Source organism: Echinops telfairi, unplaced genomic scaffold (assembly GCF_000313985.2).
Source record: "Echinops telfairi isolate 266 unplaced genomic scaffold, ASM31398v2 ScPeMD7_2010;HRSCAF=2546, whole genome shotgun sequence".
NCBI lineage: Eukaryota > Metazoa > Chordata > Mammalia > Afrosoricida > Tenrecidae > Echinops > Echinops telfairi.
In genome coordinates this window covers 13,473,152-13,484,035 of record NW_022105908.1, presented here as the reverse complement: position 1 = coordinate 13,484,035, position 10,884 = coordinate 13,473,152, and positions in this window count along the sequence as shown.

Here is a 10,884-nt window from a genome sequence, read left to right as displayed (position 1 = left end):
GTGTGTGTGTGTGCGCGCGCGCGCACGCTCCTGAAGGCTTGTATTCTGAAATTCATGTCAGGAAATGCAAAGAATGGAGAATAAGAATGTTCTAGCAAAATGTCTGTTTATAGTCTTGAGGCTTCAAACGCACTAGGGGAACTTCCTTTTGGCTCCCAAGGTCTTCAACTAATTGATTGAGGCATCTGCACATTATTGAAGGTGACCTGCTAACTGATTTAATCCCATGTAACAACCTTATGGCAAAACCAGTGTTTTACAAAATAACGGGCCTTATAACCTAACTCAATTGATGTGTAATCATCACACTGGCCTGTTACTAGATCTCCTTTCTATTTTATCACATATGCTACACTTCCTATATTTAATATTTCATGAGGTATAAGAATCTGAGAATTTATTGATAAATGAAAGGTGAAGAAAATAAGTAGCCTGTGTTATACGTTAAAGAAGAACTATTCAACACAAGCATATAATGGATGAAGTGATGTTAAAGTTAACAAGGTGACATACAATTGGAAAAAGGCAAGTTGGTCGATCTTGAAATAAAAGTGATTTCCGTAAAGTAAAAAACGAGGAAGCCAAATTTCAAGCACAGGACTCAGCAGGTGAAAATGTGCTGGGACTATATATTTTTTTGATGGGTGAGAATAGATTTTTAATGATGGAATGAAAATGACTCAAATTAGAGCTTAAAGTTCTTCTTCTTCTTCCTTCTCCTTCTTCTCCTTCTTCTTCTTCTTCTTCTGAGCAACAACTGCTGGAGGTGCCCCTGGGAAGGGGGGTTCTGGCTAGCTTGTGGAGGAACCTACAAAATGATGAGACTCTAAACAGTAAAGAATCATCGTGGATTTGAGAACGTTATTTGGATTAGATATTTATTTTCAGTTATCTTATATTTAGATATTTAGTTAGATGATTATTTAGAAAATTCTCCTAACCAAACGAACTGCCATCAAGTCAGTACTGAGTTTATAGGGCAGAGTAGAACTGCTCCTTTCTTTCTTTCTTTAATACTTTTATTATGGTCTCTTACATCTCTTATCACAATCCAGACTTTCCTCCTGTGTGTCAAGCGCATTTGCACATATGCCATCATGATCATTTTCATGTCTGGACATCACAGCATTGAAAGTGCGGTGACACGTGTTTTCTGCCTAGACCACTTTTGTGGTTTCTTTTGAAGTCACCTTTCAAGATGTGATTTGTCAGGCGATAGCATTCGCTTCCCACTTGAGCACCTGATATCCGCTCCCGATTTCTTCCCCCTCCCTCCCACACCTGCTCTCCCTCACGAACCCTTGATAAGTTATAGATAACTTTTTCCATATTTTACATCGTTGCTCCTGTGGGTTTTGAAGAAAGACTGCAACTCTTTACAGGAGCAGAAAGCATTATCCTCTCCCTAGGAGCAGCTGGTAGCTTCAAACTGCTGACCTCATGCTTTGGAGCCCAATGCACAACCCATTATGAAACCATAGCTCCTTTTAGGTAATCCTTGAAATAAACAAACAAACTATATATATATATGGTTTGTTTGTTTATTTATATATATATAAATAAACATATAAATAAACATATAAATAAAAATATATACATATTTTTTTAAGAATTTGGAAGTAGAGAGAGAACAGTGCTTAAGTACCATGACTGGATATTATAAGACAGCTGGATTGGCCTAACTTAATTTGAGAGAATCCCATAAAAAAGGAGGAAATAGTTGAAAAAATTGTGAAACCCGAGTACGCTGATAATGTGAAAGGATGCAGTCAAAGATGATCGCAATAACTGAGGCAGATCGGCAGGTACTGTACACGTGTCTTAGAACAGAGAAGTTCAAGGAATTGTTGTTGGCAGCCAGGGAGCAGACGCGGACTTACATGGTGACTTGATGTGCCACAGAATGACCTACCGCCTGGTCTATGCCTTCCTCAAAATTGCTAGTAAGTTTGAGCCATCGCTCCAACTTTTTATCAGATTAGCTCATGTAGAGTCCTCTCATTTTCACGAATCCTCTAGCTTACCCCGTGTGATGCCCTGATGCCGTGTCCAAAGGAACCAAGACAAAGTACTGCCAAACTCATTTCTAAGAAGGCTGACTGTACTTCCTTCAGGACTAATAGTTATTTGTAAAATTTCTACTGGTTCCTTTTTTTTGAAATAGTTCACAGGCACTTCTCCCTAGTCAGTTTAGTCCAGAAGCTCAGCTGAAACTTGTCCACCGACTATAACCCTATTAGCATGTGCCCCACCAGGACTGTGGCTCTCAGCTACATAGTAACTCACAAGTCCCCAAAATGCAACAAACGGGCAGATCAGACAAATTTAAAATTAAGAAGACGGGGCCATTCTTGAATATACATTAAACATGAAACTATAGCAGAGATACCAAGCGATTTAGTACTTGGTACTCAGGCAAGAAGTGACAATGATATATTTCTATTTGAAAATATAAACAAGTACATCATCATTTGATAATTGAGCTCCTCTATAACACTTATTTTCTTTGTATCCTATAGCTTTTAGAACACTTCCTAGCTCATGGTAGAAATGGACTAATGATTGTACATGGGGGAAAGAATAGATTCCTGCAATCTCTAAGGGAGAGTGTATAGGCTTACATGAGCAGAAAACTGAAACTTGATTTCTGTGGAAGGTATATATTTGAGGGATAGTAAGTAGCCCAGAAGCCACAAAGAAGAACTTCAAAAGGTGTTAGCCGTGTAAAGAGAGCGCAGCTCTAAGGAGTTTCAGGGGGTAGACAATTCTACGACAGAAAACGTGGAAAGTAAATGATAACTCTGCAGATATCAAAGGCAAAGGGGCGAGAAAATAGACCACAGCCTTTGGTCTAAGGGCACTTTTGTGGCTCCCTGAAAGCCAAGGATTTTAATTTTAAAAAGTGTGGAAGTTAGAATGCGAAGGATTTCACAGAGTGAAATATGAGGATGCAGAAACAGTAGGTAGGAAGCCTTTCACATCTAGATGTCAAGAGGTGAAAGAAGAAAGATACAGCGATGACAATCTGAGGGGTACAGACGGGAACGGGAAACGCAGGGAATCTAGGACAGATAACCCCTCAGGACCAGGGGTGACAGGGGCGATACCAGGAGGGAAGAGGGGGAATTGATCACAGGGATCTACATATAACCTCCTTTCTGGGGGATGGGCAGCAGAGGGGTAGGTGAAGGGAGACGCCGGGCAGTGTAAGATAAGATATAATAATAATTTATAAATTATTAAGGGTTCATGGGGGAGGAGGGAGGAGGAGGGGAAAAAAGGAAAATAAGCTGATTCCGGGAATCCAAGAGGAAAGGGAATTTTGGGAATGATGAGGGCAACAAATGTATAGGTGTGCTTTATACAGTTGATCTATGTATTGTGATGAATTGTATGAGCCCCAATAAAATTATTTTTTAAAAAGGAAATTAATGGGATTTCAGTATGTCAATAGACAGGAAAAGAGATAGTATTTTTCATACATCTCTTCACTCAACTTTAGTTAAAACTCTTCGTTTTCTGTTTCATTTGCTGTATATGTCATTACACTTCCAGCATTAGTTATTAAAGAAAATAGTTTTAAGTATGTTTTAGTATATGCTATCTTTATGCCAATTATTCTATTGGCATAGCAATCTACTTGAAGGGTTGAATTTATTCACTCTAATTCTATGGGATGGACTACATTAGAATAGGAGAATTTTATTTACTTTTAATAGAGACTTGGGAAACTGAAAATAAACATTTTTTTATTAAACAAAACTGGTTGGTTGTACCTGATGTTCATTATTGCATTAAATTTTTAAATCCTGCTTACAAACATGAATGGGATTAGTAGAACTGAGAAGCGTTATTTAAACTTTTGTTTCATTATTTGCCCATGAAACAGCCATGAATGCAAAGCGTGCTGGCAAATGTGGTGGGACTGAGAAAGACATTGAGATATTGTCTTTCAGCCTTCTGCATCTGTGACTAAGGGAATGGAGCATCTACTGCTAACGGTGTAAATGCCGCTGGCAGGATCACGAGCCTCACCTTGCTGATTGGAAAATCAGAAGGAAGATAATGTGACAGCTGTGTGTGTAAATTGTACCTGGATGCCTGACATGGAAAATGCTCAATAAATGGTGTCAGTAGCATTCCAATTGTACGTTATGCTGTTCTATTAAAATAGCTCAATTTTATTTTATTTTTCAGAATATCATCATTCTTTAATTACCCTATTTGAAGTTACACTTTAGCATAAGTAATACATTCATATAATTCAAAAGTCTAAACCATATAATTAAAAGACGAACACTGAGAAATCTAACTTCCACCCCACCTCTGTCCTTCAGAAGCAATCCCTTTTATAACTTTATTGTGTATTATTCCAGTGTTTTTTCAAAATTGATCTTATTTATTGTGTTGTTGTTGAGAACATGTACAATAAAACATACACTAATTCGAGGGTGTCTGTTTCTATAACTCAGTCACATTGATTATATGATTTGAGTCGTGTGTGACATGTTTGGCTGCTCATTACAAGGTCAGGTTTTTGAACCCCCAGCTGTTCCTTGGAAGAAACATGAGGCTTTTGGCTTCTGTGAAGCATTTCCAGCCTCGGAAATCCAATGGGTCAGTTGGACACTTTCCTTTATTGTCATTATGAGTTAGAACTGACCCAATGGCAGTGGGGTTTGGGTTGTTGCTGTTGAGAATATACATAGTAAAACATATACAAATGTAAAGGTTTCTACATGCAACATTTAGTGGCATTAATTATATTCTTCACACTGTGTACCCATTCTCACCCTCTGTTTCTGAATTGCTAACAAATTCACTGACCCCAAGGCTCTTATCTAATGTTTTGATTGTGTTGTCAATTTTATCCATATAGATAATTCTTAAAGGAGTATAATGCCAGAGGCAGACATTTCTCACTAGTTAGGTTAACCTAGTCCTGGTGGCACATTGGGCTATGAAGTGAGTTGCTAAACACAAGGCTAGTGGTTTGAAACCACCTGGTGCTCTGAAAGAAAAAGAGGAGACTCTCAATTTCTGTGAAGATTTAGCATATACTTTTGCCAGAATTTTAAAAAATAATAATTCTGTGAAAAAAATATATAGTCTTAGAAACTCAAAGGGGGTAGTTCTACTCTGTCTTTTGGGTTGCTTTGGGTAGGAGCTACCACGATGGCAGTGAGTCTGGTTTGAACTCAACTATATTGGTATTACAAAGACTTCACAAGATATTTTTTGGTTTAAGATTTAAAGATTACGTTCAGGTAATAGTTTCAGGTATTAAAGAATAAATTAATTATAATCATTCAGGGCTCCAGGAAGACTGGGTCCCAGAGAACTTGAAATGCTGCTGTCTTTCCCCCCTTTGGTCAAGATTCTCCTTTGGACTCTTTGATGACAATAGCCAGTAACAATGGTAGTTGGGCACTATCTAGTTCTCATCTCATGATAAAGGATGCAGTTGTTCATGGACACCATTAACCACACTTTTCATCTCCTCCTAGCACTGTCTATCCATTTTCTCCTGTTATTCCAGGAAAATAGAAACCAATTGTGCCTTGGATGACTACTTGCAAACTTTTAATACCACACTAGGGAACAGAACAGATGCATTACATATGCTCTGGTGACAAATAACTGGGATGTCCTTGAAATCAGGACCCCAAGAAATCAAATCCCATGAGATGTTTAAATGCACATGGGCAACCACGGCAGCTACATTTTATTTTTTTTGTCATTGTTGTAAACAAACTTCACATAACTTTTGACAATTCAGCTGTTTACAGGTTTCCAAGTTATTGGCAGCAATTTTAATGATCAGCTGTTTAACTTACCCTTAGTCAACAATATTCCTTTTGGATGAATCCTCCTTCCCTCCTTCTCCTCCACACTTGGTAATCACTATTAAAATTTTTCCTAGATACTTTGGCATTTTCTTTTCTTTTTATATACGTGATGTAAAAGAATTATCTTTTTATGATTTATTTATTTCACTCAATATAATGTCTTTCAGCTCTATTCATATATATCACGGCTTTATGTATTCTACTGGCTGATTAGGGTAAATTTTCATTGTATGCTTGTAACACATTTTGTAACCCATTATCACTATCTTTTCTTTTTTTTCTTAACAAGTCATTATATTGGGGGCTCTTACACCTCTTATAACAATCCATACGTCAGTTGTACTAAGCACATTTGTATATATATGTTGCCATCATTATTTTCAAAACATTTTTTTTCAACTTCAATCCTTGGTATCAACTCATCTTTTTTCCTTCCCTCCCCCACCTCCCATCCTCATGAACCCTTGATAAATTATTATTGTTTTCATATCTTACATCGTTTGCTGCCTCCCTTCACCCATCTGTTGTTTATCCCCACCGGGGGTGGGCTGGGGAGTTATGTTGATCCCCTTTCTCTCCCTTCTTCCCCCACCTTCCCCTTACCCTCATAGCATCGCTACCCCCATTACTGTTCCTGGGTGGGGGTGTTTAATTGGTCCTGGATTCCGTGTGTGGAGAGCTATTATTTGTACCAGTGTACAGTCTAGCCGGGCTCATAAGGCAGAACTGGGGTCATGATAGTTGGCTGGGTGGAAGCATTAAAGAATTTGAGGAATGTTGTATGTTTTCTTGGTGATATACTGCACTCTGGTTGACTGGTACTTTCCTTGTGACCCTTCTGTGGGAGGATTGTCCAACTGTCTTTGTTGCTTCCCTACTAGATGGCCGCTTGTTTAACTTCAAGCCTTTAGGACCCCAGACGCTATATCTTGTATTAGCCGGGCATCATCAGCTTTCTTCACCACATTTGCTTATGCACCCGCTTTGTCTTCAGCAATCATGTTGGGAAGGTGAGCATCACCAAATGTCAGGTTATTAGAATAAAGTGTTCCTTTGTTGAGGGAGGACTTGAGTGAGGCCCAATGTACTTCTTCTTCCTTAATACTTAACATATAAATATATGTATATAGGCCTATATGCCTATTGTTATATATTAATATATGGGCATTTAGGTTGTTTCTATCTTTTGATTGTTTTGTAGTGCTACAGTGGACATTGGAGTACACATTTTATTAGCATTTCTAAACATTTAATTTTATCATTTGTTGTTCAATAGGAGCCCTGGTGGTGTAATTGGGTTACAGATTGGCCTGCTAACCAGAAGGTCACCAGTTTGAAACCAGCAGAGTAAGATGAGACTTTCTTTCTACTTTTTACTCCAGTACTTTCTACTCCAGTCAAGGTTACAGTCTCAGAAGGGAACAAGGACAGTCCTACACTGACCTACAGTGTTGCTTTGAGTCAGAATTGACAAGATGGCAGTGAGTTTATTTTCTAATTGTTATTATTCAAAAATAAGCTCCATTTCTGAGTAGACTCATTTGATGTCATAAACACTGTAGACTTGTCCTCGGTTAAGTAAATAATGAAGGCGGGAGTGGGGAGGAGACACTAGAACTGATCGTGATTGCACAACTCATTTTTAAGGTAATTCAACCATGAGAGGAGGTTGAATACTCTAAGATAGATGTAATGGTGATTGTACAATTCCCTTTGATATAATTGAATGATTGATATGTAAATTAACTGTTTGCAAAAAAAATAAAACTGTTTGCCAAAATAAGTAATATCAACGTATCTATCTATGTTGATAATATCCATATTTTAATATCCATGTCAATACTGGAACATTTAGTTGTCTGTAAGCTGTCAAACTCTTTCCAGAGTAGTGATAATAAAAATTAATATTAACGGAGCCTTTAACATGTGGCAGATGTAATGGATGTTTCTCTATGTCTGTTATCACATTGAAATCTTACAAACTCCTATTAGATTGGTATTGTATGGATTATAGAGGAAATTGCGCACAAAAATAATGAGGAACTGAATCTGGCTAGGAATCTAAGTCGTTTAACTCTAAGATAACACTTTTAAACCAGTATGTGATTTAGGAAGCAAGATATGTAACTGACAAAGGCACTCTACCAATAGTACAACCACTTAAGACAAATATAACCAGCTAGTTCTCAAAATAAGTTATTTTAACATCTTTTCCTTGATATGTGTTTATTTTATATATATAGATATGTGTGTGTGTGTGTGTGTGTGTGTATCAGTGGGTGTATGTAAAAAGCATTTTGAAAATTGAAACTACTTAATCAAAATTACAGGGAGATTCAGTTAATGCTTAAATTAATTATTTTCTCCAGAAACTAATTCTTTGAATACTTAGATCAAAACTATTTTACAGAGAAAGACGCATGGGAGTTTCTTTTGTAAGTACAAGGTTCCTAACTAAGAGCTATTAAAGTAATATTTGAAATAATAAAAGTGTCTCACAATACCTAATGATTTAAAAATAATTTTACATCAATCCCATGGTAGCATTTTCGTTCATGTATCCATAGTCTGTAAAATGAAAATTACTTAAACAGATAATGTGCTTTTTTAAGTTTGAGTAGAGTGTCGTAGAAATATAGAATTATGTCAATAATCTATCCCAAGTAACAAGTTTACATTTTAATAATAATTTCTTTCTAAGAATAAATGCTCCCATTTCATTAGCCTTTCCTCATTTGCAAAAGTGTGGAGAAGAAATTAAGATGAGTAAAGAGATGCTAGGAAATATGTTCCAAATTGAAAACTAAAGTTAGGTTTTGTGCTTAAAAATTTATCAATTGATATATAAGTCATCTGAGTAAGAAAGATCAAAGAAGTATCAAAGCATTTGAATCATTGTGCTTCAAGAACATCGAAAGTACTATGAACTGCCAAAAGAACAAACAAATCTGTCTTGGAAGAAGTACAGCCAGAATGCTCCTTAGAGGCAAGGATGGTAAGACTTTGTCTCTTGGACTTTGGGCATGTGGTCAGGAGAGACCAGGCCCTGGAGAAAGGCATCATGCTTGGTAAAGTGGAGGGGCAGCAAAAAAGAATGCCCTTGACCAGATGGATGGACACAATGGCTGCAACGATGGGTTAAAACATACGGGTGATTGTGTTTAGTTAGTGTTTCATTCTGTTGCACATCGAGTGACTATGAATCAGAATGAGCTCAATGCCACCTGACAACAACATACGTTACCTCATGCTTTCATCAAGCGTTAGCATGGAAAGTCAAATTATAGGGGGAAAAAAGAACCTCCAATAGCTATCACTCTGGCAGTATGGAAGGAAGCCTGAAATTTCTGAGATACATTATTACACCCCAGAGTTGTGTAATGAGTCCCTGCTAAACACTTGCTTGTTTTCAGACGGCTTTTATTGATATGCTTTTTTTTAACACGAACTCTCTGGGATAGATAAAACTGTGACCGTTTTCAGAGGGGAAGCAGATTCTCAAAGGAGTTTCATGATAGTCCAAAAGCTATCCACAGATTGAGTTCTTGAACTAGGCTTCCTTCCCGAGTCTCCTAGTGCCCCGGCCAAAGCTCTGTGTCGTGGAGCGAGGAGCACTTGAGAAGATGTAGGGAAGAATTCAAGCCTTACCTCCATCATCTGGAGGGCGACTGCACACTTTAGACGAGTGTGCTTAAAATCTACAACAGTTCTTCGTTTTCAAGGCTTGCGTGGGCTTACATGAGCTAATGTTTAAGAAAGCACTTTTGCGTGTTGACATTTGATAGACATCTGAATGATGATGGTCTATTTATCAAAGGGAAGCTAGATTAGTATTGCTGCCCCTCTTGGAAGGCAAAGGAGGACAGGGCAACCTACATTACCGGAGAGGAGAGAGCCGTCATCATGTAAAAGAGGCTTCTATTTGCAGGCTACACAACATGGCACAAGACCAACTGAGGTTTGTCAGAAGGTAGACAGAAAAATTGACCTGATTAAAAGTTTCTGTGATAAATTTCAATAATCCCTTTGTTGGCCTTTGAGAAGCAAAAGAAAAGATTGTGTGTCTCTTGAAGTACTTTTGGCTAGTAAACTGGAGATCTTTATAGATGTTTCTCCTGGGTCTGAATCATCACCTTGTTGTGTTGTCCATGGTCTTGTCAGGCAAACATTGGACTGCTAACCTAGAGGATGGCTGTTGAACTAACTACTGGCTTCTCTGAGGGAGGAAAACGAGGCTGTCTGCTTCTGGGAAGATGTACAGCTCCAGACTTCCTACATGAATCGGAACTGACTCAGGAGCAATGGGTTTCTGGTTTGTGTGTTTGTTTGTTTGCAGTTTAGGGTAATCCATTGGAGGACGACCATGCAGGATTTTTCATATAGATTTCAACATCTAGTTGAGCTTATAAATGTGAGTCCAAAGTATATTTCATCCAACTGCCACGCTGCTAAACAATAGAACTAATAGAAGCGGTCCAGCACATCAGGAGTGTTGAAGAGTTCTGTACAAGAATGTCAAAGAGTTCTTGCGGGGACGATATCCTAGTAAGAGTTTCACAATTTGGAAAAAGGGACTATTCAGTTCTTAAATGTTTACCCAGAAACACAGACCTACGCATGCTTTATAACTGGAGGAAGCTAATCAAATTGCCCTATGCATGGTGAGCTTGTGGTCTTTTTGTTTGATTTTATATCAACTTCTGAAGTTACCAACTGATATAATATGTATATCCGGAGATATTCTACTGACCTACATAATCTGTATAAGATTTTTCCTGGCTTCAATGATTAGGATCAGATCTTCCATCAGCTAAGCAAACACTAGAATGATGATACCACTGGTTATTTGCAACTATCAAGTTAAATTAGTGATAAGTAAGTAGTAGGCCACCATGTCACTTTGATAACTAGGGTGGATATATTCCAAACCATGGCATTTTCTTTTTTGTTGTTGTTGTTGGTTTTTTGTTTGTTTGTTTGTTTTAAATCATTTTATTAGGGGCTCATGCAACTCATCCCAATCCATACACACATC